Source organism: Lipotes vexillifer, unplaced genomic scaffold (genome assembly GCF_000442215.2).
Source record: "Lipotes vexillifer unplaced genomic scaffold, Lipotes_vexillifer_v1.1 scaffold271, whole genome shotgun sequence".
Classification (NCBI taxonomy): domain Eukaryota; kingdom Metazoa; phylum Chordata; class Mammalia; order Artiodactyla; family Lipotidae; genus Lipotes; species Lipotes vexillifer.
Genome location: NW_006780882.1, coordinates 2,590,805 through 2,612,188, shown reverse-complemented (window position 1 = coordinate 2,612,188; position 21,384 = coordinate 2,590,805).

Below are 21,384 nucleotides of genomic sequence, written 5' to 3'. Positions count from 1 at the left end.
AATAATTAATATTCATTAAGTATTCCAGGAAGAGCCTTTATCTTGCCAAAAGTTGTTACTCTATGTAAAATTATGATAGGCTTGTAGGAGCAATATGATTGTGTAAAAAGAAATAAGTTTATCTTTATCAAAAACACTGTGAAATGTTCTCTAAAGAAAATTTCCAACCAATGGTTTAAAATCAAATTATGTGTGTTGCATAATTTACATCTTAAGTATACTTATGATTTCAGAAGAACTGGAGGTAGCACAGTGAGAGCTGGAGTATTGATAATTGACTTCTTGAATAAGGGGTTTATGAAATATGAGTGCCTAGTTTACAATGAAGATTATGTCAGTCTGAAGGGGAAAATTAAACAATGTTCAGAGTCAGAAAGATGAAGATTGCAGCTATCTTGGAGAGAAATTAGGGTTAGGAGTGGGTTTTTGTCAGTGCTTAGAAACAACATTAAGTATGGAATATGATGTAACATGTTGGAATACCTTGGGAACTTGGGAAATACATTTAGACCTTATTCATATGATTAAAATTATGTTTAGTAAGTGGTAAAGTAAAATGGCAAAATTTAGACCACCACAAATTTAAACTGGACATTGACCAATCATTCCCAGTCTAACTTGTCTGTCTTCCAGCACATGATTGAGAAGATTTATCCATCTTGGTTGACTAAAGACAATCCATGGTTATGATAATATGCAAATATATCGCTAAATTAAAAAAATCAATAATAACAATTGTCTAGCTTCATTTGTTGAAGAAAGAAGAGATGGATCTTCTACCTATATGTATAAAATGACTTCAGTGAAGGTGGTAAAATACGGAGGAAGCACACTAAGAGGAACCTTTGAAGGGCATAAAGGCAGTGATTACGGCAAAATAGAGACATGGCAGAGGCTATTTTTTCTCTAAGGAATGCCAACGTGCACCCCCTCAAAAAAATGGGGAAAATAAAGGCATGGTGTACCTGTCACAGAGACTTCTTACTATCGACCAAACGCTTTTCCTCTATTTTCTTGACTCAGCTAGTTTGCCTTTCTCAACCTTTCTATAGATGTTGCATCATGCCTGAATTTTAGCCAGTGGAATATAAGAATGATAAACACTATTTTCAACCTTGGCTTATAAACACCTTCCTCTATTCTAATGCATCTCAACTTTGGGGATATTTGGCAAAGTCTGGAGACATTTTTGATGCTTACACGGGGGCATGAGCCACTTATGTCTAAACATTAGAGGTTAGGGATGCTGCTAAACATTCTACAATTTAAGAACAGTCCTCACGACAAAGATAGCCTGATCTGAAATAACAATAGGACTGAGGCTGAAAAAGCCTGCTCTATACTGCCTTCTCTGTTACTTCCAGTATATTTGATATCTAGGATAAATTTGGTGTTAAGAAATTTGTGAGATAAAAAGTAAATTTCTATTATGATTCTGTTATTGTATATATAATAGTAACCATAACTAAACTAATAGAGAACTAGATTAGCTAGATTAACTTACTGATATTCACAGGAGTATCATAAGCTACTTCCTGAGTGGAAGGTAGTTGAAGAAAGAATTTTTAAAAGGAAAAAAAGAAAGTAAACCTACTACAACACAAAATAAAAATTCCACTTGATTGGCAAATTTGATTTTTAGCTTTCAGTGATATTTAGAGTATTGCAATGAGAAGTGGAAAGAAATAAACTCCCACATTACCGAGGAAATTGCAAATTAAAATTAAAAAGTCTAAAATTTATTTAAAAATATATCAAAACCTTAAAAAGATGTGTGGTCTAGTGGGAATTTATATCAAGGAAAGATTTATGAACTCTTAGTAATATTTATGACAGGGAATGCCTTAGAAAGCACCACAATTTCTAAAAATAAGATAGTTTTATAACCCCCATAGTATATATCAATATGATGAAATATTTTCAATCATTAAGTATCACTGGTATTTAAGAAGAGCCTATTTTTAGTTTTTTAAGTTATTTCTATGAGGTGGATGGACCTAGAATCTGTCATACAGAGTGAATTAAGTCAGAAAGAGAGAAACAAATACCCTATACTAATGCATATATATGGAATCTAAAAAAAAAAAAAAAAAAAGAAAAAAGTACTGATGAACCTAGTTGCAGGGCAGGAATAAAGATGTAGACATAGAGAATGGACTTGAGGACATGGGGTGGGAGGGGGAAGCTGGGGCGAAGTGAGAGTAGCATCGACATATATACACTACCAAATGTAAAATAGCTAGCTAGTGGGAAGCAGCCCCATAGAACAGGGAGATCAGCTTGGTGCTCTTTGACCACCTAGAGGGGTGGGATAGGGAGGGTGGGAGGGAGGTGCAAGAGGGAGGGGCTATGGGGACATGTGTATGCATATGGCTGACTCATTTTGGTGTACAACAGAAACTAACACAGTATTGTGAAACAATTATACTCCAATAAAGATCTATTAAAAATAATAATAACAACAAAAAATAAAAACAGCCTATCATATTATATAGATATGTATACAAGTGAGCTAGAAAGGATTTATAGTCCAAGAAGAGAGCAATTGTTATTTCTAGGTGGTGAAACAGGTTTTTTAATTTTTCAATTATTATTATTATCTCTATTTCCTAAATATTATTTTGGTAATCATCAATCTGTATTATAGAAAACATAAATTTTAAAATGCTGCTGAGTCTACATCCTGCTCAAAGTATGGGACCTCAGAAAAGTGCTGTAGGACTTTCCTTGCAATGCTGCCCGCCAATGTTTATTTTGCTTTGGACTTTTTCCTGCATTTTACCGCTTGCTTAACTCCTGACACAAACATTATGGTTGGTCAGCATATTAAATGCCCAAGAAATGGCTTAATTAATAGTGATAATCAATGCATAGAAAAATTGGAGAGGTGATATAAGCAAGTATATAATGTATGGTCTCCTACATTACTTCATAATTCTGACTTCTTTCCACACCATAAAAAAATTATGTCAGGAATAGAATCAGCTGATCCTAACACAAGACTCAAATCACAGTGGCTCATACACAGAGAATGTGTTTTGATCATGTAAGAAGAAATCTTGTTCATCCATGTGGTCACAAGTGGAAGGATGCCCTTCTTTTTAAAGGCTGAATAATACTCTATTGTGTGTATATATACACACCACATTTTCCATATTCATTCATCTGTTGGTAGACACTTGGGTTGTTCCCATTCTTGGCTACTGTGAATAATGCTGCAATGAACATGGGAGTACAGATAACACTTTGAGATCTTGATTTCAAGTCTTTTGTATATATACCCAGAAGTGAGACTCTTGGATCATGTGGTGGTTCTATTTTTAATTTTTTAGGAACTTCCATACAGTTTTCCATGGATGCTACACTATTTCGCATCCCACCAACAGGCTAAAAGGGTTCTAATTTCTCTAATTCCTTGTGAACACTTATACTAAGTGAAATAAGCTAGTCACAGAAGGACAAATTTTGCATAAATCTGCTTATATGAGGTATCTAAAATAGTCAAAACTTAGAGAAGAGAATACAATAGTGGTTGTTAGGGGCTGGGGGGTGAGGGAAACAGCCTACAGGGCACCAGCAAGACCCAGTGACTCCTATTTACATTTCACTGATCAGACATCGGTCACATGGTCACTTTTAGTTGCAAAAAAGATGAGTGGCCGTAGATTTTTGGTTGCATATATTGCCACCCTAAACTTGCTTAGTAAGGAGGAAGGGGAGACTATATATTGGGTGGTCAACTATCTGTGTCTGCCATGAATACATATATTCTGAATATCTAAGCTGTTGTTCTAAGCTGTGTGTGTTAGAGATATATTTAGATGAATTAAAAACTCAAAATTTATTGTTGGAGTATTAAAATCTGTTAAATACTTATATTATACTTCAATGCCTTTTTAACATTATGTTTTTGTTTGTTTGTTTGTTTTTTTTTTTTTTTGGTGGTACGCGGGCCTCTCACTGCCGCGGCCTCTCCCATTGCGGAGCACAGACTCCGGACGCGCAGGCTCAGCTGCTATGGCTCACGGGCCGAGCCGCTCCGCGGCACGTGGGATCTTCCCGGACCGGGGCACGAACCCATGTCCCCTGCATCGGCAGGCGGACTCGCAACCACTGCGCCACCAGGGAAGCCCCCTAGCATTATGTTAATATATGTTGATAAGTGTACTGAAAAGAACTTTATGTACTACAGTTCTACCTTCTTCCTTCAAAAATGGAGACACCAAAGGCCCGGTTATTTATGTGACTTGTGCAAGTTCACAATGCTCTATGAAAAAAATGTCCATAGGGAAAAAATATATAGCAAGTTATAAAATGTTGAAACATGACCAAAATGAGTAATTGCTCAATTAGTTTGTAGTTCTATATGTAATCGTGTTATTCTCAAAATACTAAATAGCCAGAAACCTACTTAAAAAAATTGAATGTGATAGATTTAACCTTTTTATTCTGGAAATTTGCTATAATGAATAATTCTTAAAAGTCAAAAACTTTAAATAATAACAAATAACAATTCTTTTTAAATAACATTTTATAGGCCTGGCCCTGTGTATACTTTACCTGTGTTATTTCTAATTCTCCTATCATCATTGTTGAGATTGAATTTAGTCTCTTTCTCTGTATCTCACTCTCCCTCCACCCCTTGCCTTTTTCCTACAGAATTTTCCGTGGGTTTTTTTTTTTTTTTTTTTTTTTGTCTTCTTTCAACCAGGCTTCCACAAACAATATCTAAGATATTTGGGCATGTATGATTGTAATTTGTTTAACATTATAATATTAAATTCTGGACTGAGTTAAAAGCATTTATTCTTATAACATAGCATGGCTTATGAGGTATGACTCCAAAATCTATGTGGATGAAATTAGGACTTCAACAGAGTCATGCACTAAAGTTAAAAGAAGCCTGCGTAGATTTTATTACATTAAGTAGGTGATGAACTGTCATTTTACTGAATGTTCTCAATCAGCAAATTACTACAGTGAGCAGCGCACTGTGTGGTAAGTGGTCACAAATAAATGTGTCATCACTACTGGTTACGTGCCTTTGTCTTTAATCACTGTGAGAACTAGCCGTCTCATCTGTAAAATATAAAAACTCATGCTTAGGTGGTCCTTTGGAGCAGTATGTGAGACTTTTGTGCACGAGATGGAATGACTGCAGGAAAGGTATTGTGTATATGTATGATCCTCTGAGAAATATGAATTTCTTTCTCTTAACTTCCTGTCTGTTAACTGGTTCTCGTAGTTTAGTTACAACATGCTGTAATTTATAATTTTTTTGTAGGTCATCTCCAGTTTTATATTATTATAAAATTGAAATGAACATATTTTTTCATAAAACCTTTTTTTGTATATTTAGAATTTCTCTGGCTAGGTTCACAGAGTAAAAACTTGAGTCCAGGTGTATAGATACATTTTCAGGATTGTTAATGTAATTGTAAATTCCCTGTTGTTTATTAATGTGAGAGGAGATTATAATTGGTAAAATTTAGAGCAAAAACCAAGTTTTTAAAAATATATACCACATCTTATTGTTGTTTTTTGTTATTTTTAATTAGTTATTTTATACATATTAGTATATATATGTCAATCCCAATCTCCCAATTCATCACACCATCCGCCCAACCCTGGCTTTCCCCCCTGGTGTCCACGTTTGTTCTCTACATCTGTGTTTCTATTTCTGCCTTGCAAACCAGTTCATCTGTACCCCAAGTTGTTTTTTGTTGTTGACGTTTTCCTGCCTTGCAAAGAGTTTTAAAGTCTGAGTGTTCTCACTCTTGGGGAAAAATGACTGCCTGTCTAGTTATAATTATATAAATATTGGCAGCCATCAGGGTTGTTTTTCTTTCTTTGTCCAGCAATTCGATTGCAACATATTGACAAACACTTCCCAGTGAAAAGGTATGGTATCCTGTGCCAGAATTGCATCTTTAGGGATTAGCTGATAACAAATGTCATCAAAACTTACTTTTTAAGGTTTACTACTAATTAGCAACAGCAAAATAACCTATTTATATCCCGGCTTTAAGCCATTGCTCTACAGATGAAGTGTTAGTGTAGACTGACTGCTGTTATTTATTTTCCCCAGCAGTTTGATTTATTTTTTAACAGAGTATTGGCCAAAATACAGTAAATCCCCTACATATGACTGAGTTCCATTCTGAGAGCATGTTCATTAAGTCCAGTTTGTTCGTATGTCCAGCGAAGTTAGCTTAGGTACCCAACTAACACAGTCGGCTATATAGTACTGTACTGTAGTAAGTTTATAATACTTTCCACAAAAATAATATATAAAAAGCAAACAACAAAAAAATAAAACATTTTTAATCTTACAGTACAGTACCTTGAAAAGTACAGTAGTACAGTACAACAGGTGGCATCCAGGGGCTGGCATCGAGTGAACAGGCAAGAAGTTACTGACTGGAGGAGGGAGAGGAGGTGGGAGATGGTAGAGCTGAAGGATCATCAGCAATAGGAGACAGAGGGCAAGCTGCAATGTCACTCACTCCTGACGTTGATGGTACAGGTTCTGGTTCCTTGCTGGATTCGATTCTATCTACTCTCTTGAAAAAATGATCTAGTGATGTCTGGGTAGTAGCTCTTTTTTTCTCATCATAGATGACACGGTAGCACTCGATTTTGTTCTGAACAGCTGCTGCAACCTTTGTGTTCCATTCTGTGTTCAGGTCCCGTGCCTCAAAAACCAACTCTCCTCAAATAAAGAAAATCCCCTTGCCATTTCCTGCATCATGAATCTCTTCGGTTCTTCCATTACTTCTTCCTCTTGTCGCTCCACTCTCTCAATTATTTTCACTTTTGTTTCCATTGTTATCACTTGTTGCTTCTTAGCAGTACCAGCTACATCACCACTGCTTTTACACGCACTGCCAGACATCGTAGGCTTGCCTTCTCTGCCTTCTCTTTTATTTCATCTGTCTCCTTGGTATATCTTCATTCCTACAAAAACTCATTCCAGTCCTCAGTTGCCCTCTATGTGTTTCTCTCCCATGAAATTTCCCAGGCAGCCCTCGCACACCACTTCCTCTCCCTGAATTTATCTTTCCTTCAATTAAAACTTAGTATCAAATGCCTTAATCCCCTAAGGTTCTGGCCTTCCCTGAGCCCAGATGATCATTTCCTTCTAGATGATGGTGGTAAGACATGGTTTAGTGTCCCTTAAACATAAGATTTAAAATTTTAAAGATAATTTCTCATTCCTTAAACCAGAGGACTAATATGGGCAATTAATTCCTTGTTGCTTTTCTGCTTTTTTCACAATCCATACTCAGGATCAGACTAAAGAAATATTTGTGAAAAGAAAAAAAGTAGTATTATAGTTTATTCTCTCTTTAACTGTGAATTAATGATTCTTGCTAGATATAATTTTCTTTTGAATGTTCATGTCTTACTTTTGTAACCTGAAGCAATTTACTAATACTAGTGATTAAGTCTAGGGAAATGTCGGAGAGAGTCCACATATTGTGGAAATGAGTCTGTTTTGGAACTCTAGGAATCTAAATTTTTGGCCAGTATTTTTATACTAAATGGCTTGGTGGTCCAAGTCTATATTTTGGTTCCTTTATCTATAACATGAGAAATGGGGTTATATGGTTTCTAAAATTATTTTAAGATTTTAAATCCATGACTAGGCATATTCAAAAGCAAAATCTGTCTTAACTAATATTTAGGGTAAAAAACACCTCACTATTGCATAGTTGGCAGTGAACTACTGTATTTCCTAAACAAATATATTATCTGCACTGAGAAAGAATGTTTATTTGGGAATTTTCTAATAATCCTCATTGGAGTAGCACTAAATAGAATAATCCCTGGTGAAACCTTTAAGGAAAACAAAGTGGATGCTTTCAAAAGAGGGTTAGGCAATGATAATAAACTTGTAGCATTCAACCCAGCTCATAAAAAGACAAACAGGAGAGAAGCTGATTCCATACAGGATACTCACTTTGTTAGGAATTAGATTGAGCTGTGAAGTTGTAGCTCTGAAATGACCCGGCATTTATGCTGATTGTACCATCTCATCTCATTAGCTTTCTCTTTGTATAAACAAGGTTCCTTTGCCTCTTCTAATTGCACATAGAAGTACCAGGCTCTACTGGGAAGCAAATCCAAATTCTAATACAAGGTCTGCAGAGAAATTAGAAAGTTTCCCCAAACAGACTTCCTCAGTTCCTTAAAGTAAAGTAATGAAAACTTGGAGCTTGTTGTTTTTTGTTTGTTTTTTCCTTCTGGAAAGCAATTCAGTCAATGCATTTTAAAAGTTTATTACTGAATCAAAATCATATTTAATTTTTAAAGGACCACTGAAAACCAGTGGTATTAATTAAAACCTCATGTTTTAAAATATTTAAATGGAAACATTGTATTTAAATCCATGAGTAAATGAGGTACAAAATATGTTTAAAAAATTAAGGCAGTTAATGAAACAGTGAATTAATGTGGAAAGTATCAATAGTATTGGATTCTGAAGGAGAAAAATTCCCTCTCAGTACTTTTCTGAGTTAGCAAACAAATTGGCTACATTTTTGTTGGATTTTTTTTTTTCTGGTTTGTAACATTATTTTCCCAATGCAAATATTACATTAGAATACCTAGTGTCTTGGTACGTGGTGCTCATACAAAATCAGTTAATATCTGTTTTGGCAAATATGTTTAATTTCTAACATAGCCCACTGATGTGAGAGAATTCAAAGTGATCATTTATGCCAGTCAGGTATCAATCTCCAAATAAGAAACCTAGTTGAAGTTTTATATAGAAAGGAGTGTGAATTCTCATCCTGTTATACATTCTTCTCTGTAATTTAACTACCAGTGCATAGCAATGAATGGTTGGCTTAAACCAAGCTTTGCAGTTAGAGTAACCCTGGAATACAGCATCTTTCCTAAATACATTTTGCATGTATTCATGTCTGTAGTGTCTGTGTATTTGCACATAAATATGCGCTTGCTTTGTTTATCCAGTTCTGATGTCAGTGATTGTAAAATGCATTCCAAAGATCTCCATCTTTTTCAGTGTTTTTGAGAGATAAGTCTAGTATTTTTTTATGTTTATTCTTTTTACTGAAGGATAATAATAACATCAAACACATATGTATCACCTCTTATGTGTCGGATACTGTTCTAGGATCAATTTATCATTGTTTTTGTTTTTGCTTTTATTGGGGTATAGTTGCTCCACAGCATTGTGCCAGTTTCTCCTGTACAGCAAAGAGAACCCTCTTGCACTGTTGATGGGAATGTACATTGATGCAGCCACTATGGAGAACAGTATAGAGGTTGCTTAAAAAACTAAAAATAGAACTACCGTGTGACCCAACAATCCCACTACTGGGCGTACACCCTGAAAAAACCATAATTTAAAAATACACATGCACCCCAATATTCATTGCAGCACTGTTTACAATAGCTAGGACATGGAAGCAGCCTAAATATCCATCGAGAAATGAATCTAACACATAATCAATTATCCTTTCTTTGAAAGCATGAAAAAATAAAATATGAACCCATTTATTTTCACTTTTTTTTTTTTACATTTACACTGGATTAGATTCTGGTCAGCAATAAATTACTATACAGTTAAAATATCACTGAGGTATGTTCCATTCAACATGTGGAAAAAATTTATTTCATAATGAAATACAGATGTATATCTTTCTTTAAGTCCACCACCATCCCATTTTTATCCCCACTGATGTTTTAATTTCAGGACCTAATGTGAAAATTGCCTCATTGGTTACTAAAGAAGCTAGATAGATTCACATGTTACCCCAATTGATAATGTTATTAATACAGATATTTGAACTGCTGAACTCTGAATGAAAAATATAAAATAATCACCTCTCATAAGCCTTTGCTTCACAGGAAATAATAGTATCATGGAAGACAGTTTTCTTCAGTGAAATGTGTCTAATTTATGGAAAAAAGCAGTTCTCACTTTTGCTTCACTACAAGATTTTTTGGTTTATCTCTGGCTCTGCCTCATTCAGCAGATCTTGACAGAGGAAGTAAGGAGTTCTATTAAGGGGTTGAGCAATAAAGATTCAATAGAATTCTTGAGACATAATGACTTTTTTTCTTAGGTTGGAGGATGTCTTCTTTCTTAGAGACTATGACCAGCTGGGATTATCCTATTTGCTGCCTTTGCATTGCATTCAAGACAAGCATAAACTAAAATGAAAGATTGGTGAAGGTTGCTTTATTTCTTCCAGAATAAGAACACTTGTTTTATTATAGATGATTTCTTAGCATGCTCTCTTTTAGTCAGGATTATAAATTCCATTGAATGTAAACAGATATCTATATCAACTTCCCATGCACATACTACACAGGAGAATATGCAAATTTTTGTATTAAAATCCTAGACTAAAATTACATATGCAAAATTAGTATATAGACAAGGTATTTTTGCTCTATCTCAATGATTCAGAACACCTGTTTCAGGGACATAAATCGAAGGTCAGTGCCAATAAAAAAATTATATTCAGCAAGGGCTCCCTTACTCTTGATTAACCCACAAGTAAGCAAGCAATCATGAAATAGGAGCATGCTCCCTTAGGGAGTCTCCTGCACTAAAGGATATCTAGAATATCACATCGCTGTGCTTCTGTTGTTTACATGTCTATGTCTAACTTTTCTAAGCTTAATTTAGGTCTGAAGAGTAGTAAAGTAACTTATCACACCTCAGAATTCATTATGGAGACAAATAATACAGTTTTGTAGCTATTTTTTTTTTTAAAGAATAAATTACACTTAATATATGAAAAAAAAACACTCATGGAAAGCAAATTAGAAAGGAATTTCGAATCTAAACAGGAGATTCTGGAAATTTCCTAAGTGTTTCAAGTTCTTGTTAGTAGCTATAAAATTTTATTTACTAAGCTGTAATACAAAAGATTTTCATTCACATGACCACCAAAAATTATTAAGATCTTAAGGGAAGGAGCCTAAATCTTTTACTAGTGAAGTAAAACAATGCAGAGGGTAAAAGTATGATTTTATCTTTAGAAATGACATTTATACAAATGTTTTACCATCGACAATGTTCTCACAGATCTACAAGGTAGGTAAAGAAATTTGTATTGTCCTATTTTTAAATGAGGAAAAACCAACAGCAACAAAATACTAGATACAGGGTTATTATCCAGTGATTCAGGAGTTTTCATTTATTTGTTTATTGGAAAACACAACCGACTACTCACTGGGGCAGATAACAAGGAAAATGAAGAGATGGTTCCTTTTGTTACTTGAGGTATAAATTGCAGACCAGTTGAGATTATCCTTCCTAATCTATTGTTCTTTTTTCCAGAGTCACAGCTCCCTTTTTTGAGTGGAAATTTTCACTAAATGATCTCTATTGTGCTTCTCAACTCAGAATATTTTATTCCTTGAAATTGTATTAACATATGGACTTATGGGAAAGTAGCATGTACTAATTCTATTACTTTTGAATCTAAAACGATTTCTCTGTTGTTTCCATACTTACAGCACCTGTTGCTGTATTAATGTAGGCATATGTTGCTATTTCTCTGCCTCCTTCAGAAAGAGCCTAAATCTTCTTTTAAAGTATGGTACCAACTTGAATGAAATATGTTGTTGCTTAAATTCTGGATAACTGTTCTTCTGATTATGGCAGCTGAAGAAAAGGTTACCTCTTTTAGCAGCCACATTAAATTCTAATCATAGGTTAGTCCTACTATGTACTAAAATATCCAATCCATGTATGTATAAGTGAATGGATACACATAAAATGTGTCTCTTCATATGTCTTATGTGATTTTATAAATTTCAGCGGCACATATAACACTGCCCAGCAATTATCCAATATTTCCATGTCGTCTTCTCCCCTCTGGACAACTGTATCACACCTTTTTTATTCTTCTGAAATTTCCAATTCTTTCTTCCCCATTGTCATGTTCAGCCAGTTACCTTCTTGACAACTTTATTATAGAAATGAAATCTATCAAGATAGATCAATGTTGTATGTTTGTTGTTTTCAGACCAGGAGTTTCCAGTTTATTTAAAGAAACTGGGTGCTCTTTCAGTTCCTGGGACTTCATGAGCTCTCCTTGTTTGTTTTTCTAATTTGTAAGTGATAAATGATTTTCAAAATTATGTTTAATCAATATCCTTTCTTTTCCATCCAAAAATCATTGTACTTGAGGGACAAGTTAAGAGAAAAATTGGGCAGAATGTTTCTTGCTTTTTTTAATCAAATATCATTACTCTCTATACTCAATTTATTGTTTTATTTCTTCCTCATTTTTTTTTTTTTTTTTTTTTTTTTTTTTTTTTTTTTTTCCTGTACGCGGGCCTCTCACTGCTGTGGCCCCTCCCGCTGCGGAGCACAGGCTCCGGACGCACAGGATCAGCGGCCATGACTCACGGGCCTAGCAGCTCCGCGGCATGTGGGATCCTCTCAGACCGGGGCATGAACCCACGTTCCCTGCATCGGCAGGCAGACTCTCAACCAGTGCGCCACCAGGGAAGCCCTTCCTCATTTTTAACTTGCTTTACTTTGAATAAATTTGAGCTTATTACTTTGGGAGATTCTGCTATAAGGTATTATGAAATACATTTAGAAATATAATTCATTTGTTGGTGATAATTCTTACATCAAATTAGTTTTAAAATGAGGACTAGTTAAATCATAATACTGTGAATAATAGAGTAATAAAAACTCATGTACCTATGGTAATTAACTGAAAGCCCCAGAGGGATTCAGCAGCAAGTAATGTAAAATTGTGTGACACAAGAAGAACCAATGATACCAATGATTTCTGTGCCTTAAAAGTGTTTGTTTCTTTGTGTGTTTACTGTCATCAAGGTGTCCCTTATATACAATAAAGAACACAAATCCTAAGTGAAATTTTGATGATTGTTACATAGGTATAAACTCATGTAATCAGTCTCCAGATTATGATACAGAGCTGCTAACACCTTTGAAGCACACCACGTTGCCCTTTCTAGTCAGTCTTTGCATACACCCCTCTATCCACTATAATCATTATTCTGAGTTTGTTTTTGTCCAGTTTTTTAAAAATTTCAAGTAAATGAAATACAAAGTCCGTCATCTTTTCTCTCTGGTATTTTCACTTAACAATTTCATCTATGTTGTTTAATCCGGAAATAGTTTGTTTTATTACTATGTAGTAATTAGTTGTTTAATAATATAACAATGTACGTACTAACTCTACTGTTAATGGATATTTTGGTTATTTTTAGTTTTGTCAATTGTAAATAAAATTCTATGAACATTTTTATGTATGTATTATTTGGGCACATATGCACTGAGTTCTCCTTGGGTTTATACTAGGAATAGAATTGCTGGGTCATAGGTTAGGCTTATGGTTAGTTTTGATAGATACCATCAAACATTTTTTAAAGTGCTTTTTTTTTTTATCACTTTACACTCCTGTTAACAATGTATGTGAGTTCCAGTTATTCATGTATTTACTAGCATTTGATATTGACAGTGTTTTTTAAAACTTTTAATATCAGGCTGCACTTGTGGTCATTTAATGATATCTTCTTGTATTTTGATCTGCATTTTCCTGGTGATTCAGTGATGTTGGACACATTTTCATATGCTCATTGGCCATTCGGAAATTTTCTTTTGTGTATTGCCCATTGATATCTTTTACACATTGTTCAAGCAGTTGGCCTATCTTGAATGCATTTCTAAAAAGAAATATCCAATTTGAACTCAGCTTTTTTTCCCTCCAACTAGCAAAAGGTTATAGAAATATCTGATTTTTAAATCTAAGTTGCACAGAGAAATATACGGACCAGACTAATTGTATTATTTAATTAAAACATTTTTTATAATATCTACAATTAAGCCCTATTTTCTGACTATTTGTGGGTTTATAGGAAGTGAGTACCTTGCAACGTGTTTCCTATAAAATTTCCATCTACTGTTTGGTTCTACTCTTATTTTTCTTTGGGCATACAGCTCTTCAGCCTCCTTCCCCTGGCCGCTTCTATCATGAAACAGCCAGTCTCAGTGTTCTCACCTACAGAAATTTATAGGTTGCTTTCAGGAAGATTTAAATTTCTCATTGGTTATTTTGCAGATGATCATCTTTCACTACCTGAACCTCTTGGCACCTGAAGCATTTTATCTAATTATTCCTTGCAAAAACAGACATTTTGGAGGAACACTTGCATATATTCAAACAAATATTTTGACTAAATATAAACCTGATTTTTTTCTGATTTTTAGTTTTGAAATCCTATATTTAATATCAGCTATATAATTTTAATTTTTAAACTTTGCAGAAATGCAAAGTTTAAAAATTAAATCTAATGAAATTTAATTTTTACTGCATTCTTTAATGCATTTTAGGAATTACCACAAGATGAAATTACAAAAAATAGTGAGGGAAGAGGAAGTGGAAAAGGCAAGGTAGGTTATACAGAATCATTTGAAGTTGTTTAAAAAGAATTGATCTGAAATGTAGCTACTCAGAATGCTGCCCCATAATTCAAGAAATGGTTCTAGGGCTACCCTGGTGGCGCAGCGGTTGAGAGTCCGCCTGCCGATGCAGGGGACACGGGTTCGTGCCCTGGTCTGGGAAGATGCCACATGCCGCGGAGCGGCTGGGCCCGTGAGCCATGGCCGCTGAGCCTGCGCGTCCGGGGCCTGTGCTCCGCAACGGGAGAGGCCACAACAGTGAGAGGCCCGCGTACCACAAAAAAAAAAAAAAGAAATGGTTCTAGAGTATATCATACAGTTTGACTGATGGATCTGGTGATACACTTCTCTTTCTCTTTGGTAACAGTGAGCTAAACAGTGTCAAGAAGAAGGCTCCTTCTTTAATATATCACATGTGATTTTAACTCTGGAATAGACTAGTGTTGATTACTGTTATGCTCCGTTGTTTTATGTTTTTATTATTATCATTATCATCTCTTAAATATAGTGCAGAAGATCATTTACATTAAGAATTCCACCCATGTACTCACTCTCACTCTAAGTCCTCACTATATTATTACATTGTTACCATCTTGTCTCAGAATATCTGTTACATCCTGTCTGTGTTCATTACCTTGACCATATTTCACATTTTAATCTGTCCGTTTCCTGGTTTTTATGTATTTGAATTTCATCCTATAAGTATGCAACAGTCATTCAGAGCCTTGATTTTAATCATCTGCAATATTTGGACTGCATTTTATCTTCACTGTTGTATTTCTACTTGTTCGTTAGTTTCTAGAATCGGATTGCTATAGACTGAAGTGTTTGTATCTCCCCAAAATGCATGGGTTGAAACCCAAGTCCCTAATGTGATGGCATTTGGAGTGGAAGCCTTTGGGAGGTAATTAAATCATAAGTTTGGAGGGGTCGGGGTTGGTGCTTTTATTAAGAAAAGACACTAGAGAACTTGTTACCGTTCTTTCCTTCCTCCAAGTAAGGATACAAGGAAAACCCAGGAGGGGCGTCCTTCACCAGACACTGGATGTGCTGCTTCTTTGATCTTGGACTACCCAGCCTCCAGAACTATGAGAAATAATTGTTTGTTGTTTAATCCATCCAGTCTGTGGTATTTTTGTTATCACATCCCAAACAGACTAAGATGCTTATGCTTCAGTGTTAGAGAACTCCCCTATGATCCTCGTAACTTGGAACTTAGACCTTGGAGAGGTTTTCTCCTGCATAATTTTTTAAAGCAGTTTTATGAAGATATAATCGGTATACCATACAATTCACTTAAAAGTGTACATTTAAACATGTCCAAGTACCATTTAAAAGCAGTTCAGTGGACTTTAGTATACTCACAAAGTTGTGCATCCATAACCACAATCAATTTTAGAATATGTTCTTTGGCCCAAAAAGGAACCCTGTACCACATAGCCACCTGGCATTTTAAATAGGAAAAAAAAAATCAAGCAGAGAAGGGATATAAAAGTGTAGGGTTTGGGTGGAGAGAGGCAGTTGACAGTGATAAACAGAGTTGTCAGGGAAGCCTGAGAAGGTAACACTTAAGATTTGAAAGAGGTGAGCTAGTCTCTCACTTCGAGTGCAATGTGCTTTCAAAGCCATCTTTCATCATCTTTTAAAAATATTTTGAGTAGGAGGCACTTGATGATATAAGCAGGCTAAGTCCCTCTCCCTATACTTTGAGGATTTTGTCTTATAATTGGAATTTTCTGCTCTATAAAGACTTCTATGGTATTAAATACAGAGATCCAAACACAAATATTAATGGTAATAATAACAATAAAAATGTAATGTGGGTATTAACAGTTGTCCGTCCTCATCTGTTTCCATGAAGGACTCTCACTGCAGAGTGGAAAGACTGTCGTTCAAATAGGTTAACGCCACAACACTAGTTCTGTACAGGACCCACTTGCAGTGGCTGATAACCTAAAAGAAGCTGTCCTTTCCCTTCCCAGTAGCTTCTGATATCGATGTTGTAAAGTGGCTCTGTGATGGGTAGCATGCAGAGAGATGCTTCATTACCCCAGATCATCTCATACTTGTTATCTCTCTCTCATGAATGGAGGGCACAAAATGGAGTTAACAGGCACAAACCTCCTTGGAAAACATAGTACAGTGCTTAATGAGCAGAGCATCCTCCAGCTTCTACATGTCTGGAAATTATATTATCTTTTTAATTATTCTCTTGAAAATGTGTACATATAATTTTGTGTGCAAAGAGCAGTTCTAAAGGAGTAAGGAATTGGGGAGCAGTTGGCCCTTTAAAGGGGATGGTGATTACTCTCGAATATTCAGTCTAAATATTGCTATTTCTAAGCACTGCTTTATTGTTTGCTTATATGATGCCATCACAGAATATGCATTTAAAGACTAGACATGTTATATGTAGCTTAAAACATAATAAAAGGAACCGGCATATAACCAGCATCAAGCTTAGGAAATAAAACAAATCCTTCCTTTGTGGGTCGCTGTGCTCCTCTTTACCAAGACTTTACTTTCCCGTCTCCTCTCAATGGTAAGCACTAATCCTGAATGTTTTATGAATCAGTTTTAGCAGTTCTTTATAATTGTATCAGACAAGTGGGTATATCACTAAGCAATATACGGTTTACTTTTCTCTGGTTTTAACGTTTATATAACTGGAGTCATACGAAAAGTATTCTTCTATGATTTAATTTATGCATGTTTTCTTGACATTAATCTGTGTTATATAGATACACACATATACGCATGTATGCACTAAAATAAGCTAAGTGAATATATAACATATGATTTGTGTGTGTTGTGTGTATACATTTACTTGTACATTAAAACAACACTACTATAAGCAGTCTTGTAATATTCCTGGTGAGAATTGAGGTTGTCCAGAAGTGGGTGTCTGGGTTTTATCATAGGATTCCTCTTCAGTTTCACTGGGTCATGCCACAAAACGTTTCCTAAGTGATTGTAGCAAACTTGTACCATCATCAATTCGTGATATGTATACTCCTTATACTTTGACATTGTTATATTGTTTTCTTAAATTTTATTTATTTTTATTGAAGTATAGTTGAAGTATAGTTAACAATATTGTGATAGTTTCAGGTGTACAGCAAAGTGATTCAGTTGTGTGTGTGTGTGTGTGTGTGTATGTGTGTATATATATATATATATATATATATATATATATATACAGGCACACACATATATATATCTTCTTTTTCAGATTCTTTTTCCATATAGGTTATTTCAAAATATTGTAATAGGTCCCGGTGCTATACAGTAGGTCCTTGTTGTTTATGTTACTTCCAAATTCCTAATTTATCCCTCCCCCAACCTTTCCCCTTTGGTAACCATAAGTTTTCTATGTCGGTGAGTCTGTTTCTGTTTTGTAAATAAGTTCATTTGTATCATTTTATTAGATTCCACATATAAGTGATATATGATATTTGTCTTTCTGTGTCTGACTTACTTCACTTAGTATGATAATCTCCCCGTCCGTCCATGTTTCTGCAAATGGCATTATTTCATTCTTTTTTATATTGTTTTCAAATAAGTCCAGTTTTTTTTTTAATTGTTACTTTAAGAACGATAATATCACATTATGGAGTCAAATACCAACCTGCTTAAAAGACATGTGGGATTTCTTATCTTTGAGATCATAATTTTTTATGATGCTAAATGGTGATGGTTACGATAACACCCAATTGTTTTCCTGCTGTTCTCATCCCTTCTTCCCTACTGTACCCATTTGGGTTATCATGTGAAGAAATATGAATCTCTCTATCTCCCACCCTCACATGTATGGCACCACAGCGCATGCAAAGGAAATTGGCGTTGGCAAAGGGAAACATGCATCTGAGTCAGAGTTCTGCCTAGCCTTGGACCATCATCTGAACTTTCATTGGCTCAGCCAGTTCATCTGTAAAGGGAAAGTAACAAAGCCTACTCCTAATAATGGTTGTTGTAAACACTGGAAATATTGGATTCACAGCCTGGCAGAGGGCCTGGTGCACTGTGGGCAGTTAATAAAGGTACTTAACATTTTTGTTATGGGGATTTCATATCTAAGACCCTAGTCCTCATTTCACCTCTTAAGCGTTTTTGACAGTCTCTTTTCTCCTTGTCCTTCATCGTCAGGGATTATTTCATCCTTTTAGAATCACTTTGTAATTAGGTAAAATTTTCACTTTGGAGATTAAAAAGGTCATATTTTTATAATTGGCATTCCTTTGAAATATATTTATGCTGCTAAACTCCAGTATTTTCACTTTCGTCTTTTTCTGACTCGTAGATGTTTTTGTTAAGCTAAAGTAATTGACAGAAAACCAAAAAAAATTTCTCATTGTAAAATGTGACAACTATCCTGTATATGTTATGTAACTTTGTGAAGGATGAAAGAAAATTGTCAGAATTTACCCTTTAGTATTGTATAAATAGCAATCAGTGCATTGAAATGGTGGATACAATAAGCCCCTCAAAAAATGACTCCATATTATAAACTTGGTCTCTGAACACCTCAACCATTGTGTTTGGTCCAAACTGTATACCCCATACTTATGTTTACGTGAAATGAAATCAAACTGCCAGGTTTCAGTTGTACTTGAGCGTGTGTGAAAAAACGACTAGGAAGTATTGTGAAAAGGCATTGGTAGGGACCCAAGGGAACTCCTAGATGATAATCCAGATAAATTTCTTTAAGCCCAAAACAGTGAGCTTGAAAGAACATCAAACCAAAATCACCAGGGCAGAGCAAAGTTGCTGGTAGTCAACTGTGTCTGGTGTCCGGCTCCTTTGATGCTTGTTTAGGTTGTAAGGTAACAGAGCTTACCAAGAGACGTATGTGAATTTTCCTACTTAATCTGTAAATCACTATACTAGATATTGTTATGTGTTTTTTTTTTTTTTTTTTTTTTTTTTTTTTTTGGGGTACGCGGGCCTCTCACTGTTGTGGCCTCTCCCGTTGCAGAGCACAGGCTCCGGACGCGCAGGCTCAGCGGCCATGGCTCACGGGCCCAGCCGCTCCGCGGCACATGGGATCTTCCCGGACCGGGGCACGAACCCACGTCGCCTACATCGGCAGGCGGCGGACTCTCAACCACTGCGCCACCAGGGAAGCCCTTGTTATGTGTTCTTAAGGACATCAAATCTCTATTTTATGAAACAGTAGGACTGAGTATGATTGTGGATAAGCAGCTGAAGAAATCACTGGATGAGGAATTGTGATATTTAAGTTTGAATTATCTGACTTGCTAAAAGCCCAGGGACACTTGTTGGAAGGTGTGCTTCTAGGAGCCCAGAAGTTCTGAGCAGCAAGTGGATAAAATGTGCTTATTAAATTTCAGTTTTAAAAGTAACCTCATTCATATACATAATGGAGTCTAGGAAAATTTGAGTTGAACTGGGCTTTGAAGATTTGTGACATATTATAATATATTTAGCTAATTCAGATATGGTTAAAGGTCAGCTGCTACACTACTATTTCTTATCATATAATTCTAGATTTTAGGTGAACAGTTATACGGAAGCCAAAATTGTCAACTTGCATCAGCCTTTGTCAAAATTTATCCTGTTTCTACATTACAGTGGCAGGTAAAATAAGCTTCTTAAGAACTACTTTAAATTATAATAAAGTGAATTACTGGCAATTCACAAATGTTAAGAATTCAGAGTTACAAATGAGCTTTCAATAATGTCGATTAATCAGAGATTGTGATGTACTTAAACCAAAGTATATTCTTCAAAAAAAAAAAAAGAATATTAGCTCATTTTCAATTTAGAAGAAAGGAGACATTTAAAAGGCACTATATGATATATACACACTATTATATATAGAATAGATAACTAATAAGTACCTACCATGTAGCACATGGAACTCTACTCAATACTCTGTAATGGCCTATATGGGAAAAGAATCTAAAAAAGAGTGGATATATGTATGTGTATAACTGATTCACTTTGCTGTACACCTGAAACTAACACAACATTGTAAATCAACTATACTCCAATAAAAATTAAATAAATATATCAATGGCAATATTAAGTAAGACCTTCTACAGAAATATGAGTTCGGGAATTGCCTAGGAAAGAATTTTGATTAGTTCAAAAGTAGTTGACAAATTAATATTATAACTATAATGGAAAATGATATCAGCAACAGAAAATTTAGTGGGAAGTTGATATGGACTGAATTGTGTCTCTCCCAAATTCATACCTTGGAACCCTAACCCTCAGTGTGACTATATTTAAATATATGGCCTTTAGGAAGTGATTAAGGTTAAATGAGGTCACAAGGGTGGGGATCTAATTCACCAGAACTGGTGTCCTCATAAGAGGAGTGAGCTCCAGATCACTAGCTTTCTTTCCTTGCCATGTAAGGACACAGGGAGAAGGCAGTCATCTATAAACCAGAAAGAGAGCTTTCCCTGGAAACAACCATACTGGCACCTAGATCATGGATTTCCCAGCCTCCAGAACTCTGAGAAATACATTTCTGTTGTTTAAGCCATCTAGTCCATGCTTCTTTGTTATGGTAGCCCAAGCAGACTAAAACAGAACTAAATTATTATAGAGAATGAAATAAAAATGTTTTCATACTGGAATATGTTATAATACTTAAATATTAATAATATATACTATTATTGAATTTAAGTCATGCACCAGTCACTGCCTACATGAGGTAACATTATTATTTTCCCCATTTTACTGACAGGGATCCTGGGATACAAAGAAGATAATTAACTTGTCCAAAATTAGTCACACAGTGGAATGCGGGAGAGCCAAGGTTCTAAGTTAGGCAGTTTGACTCAGGAATCCATATCTTTATACTTAAAAGCGAATGACGGTCTTTACATTATTTGTGTGATGAAGTTATCCCCTGGTAATGCTTCCTTTACTTGAAATATGTTTTTTTTGGAATTGTCTCTTAGGTTAATTGAAGAGGCAAA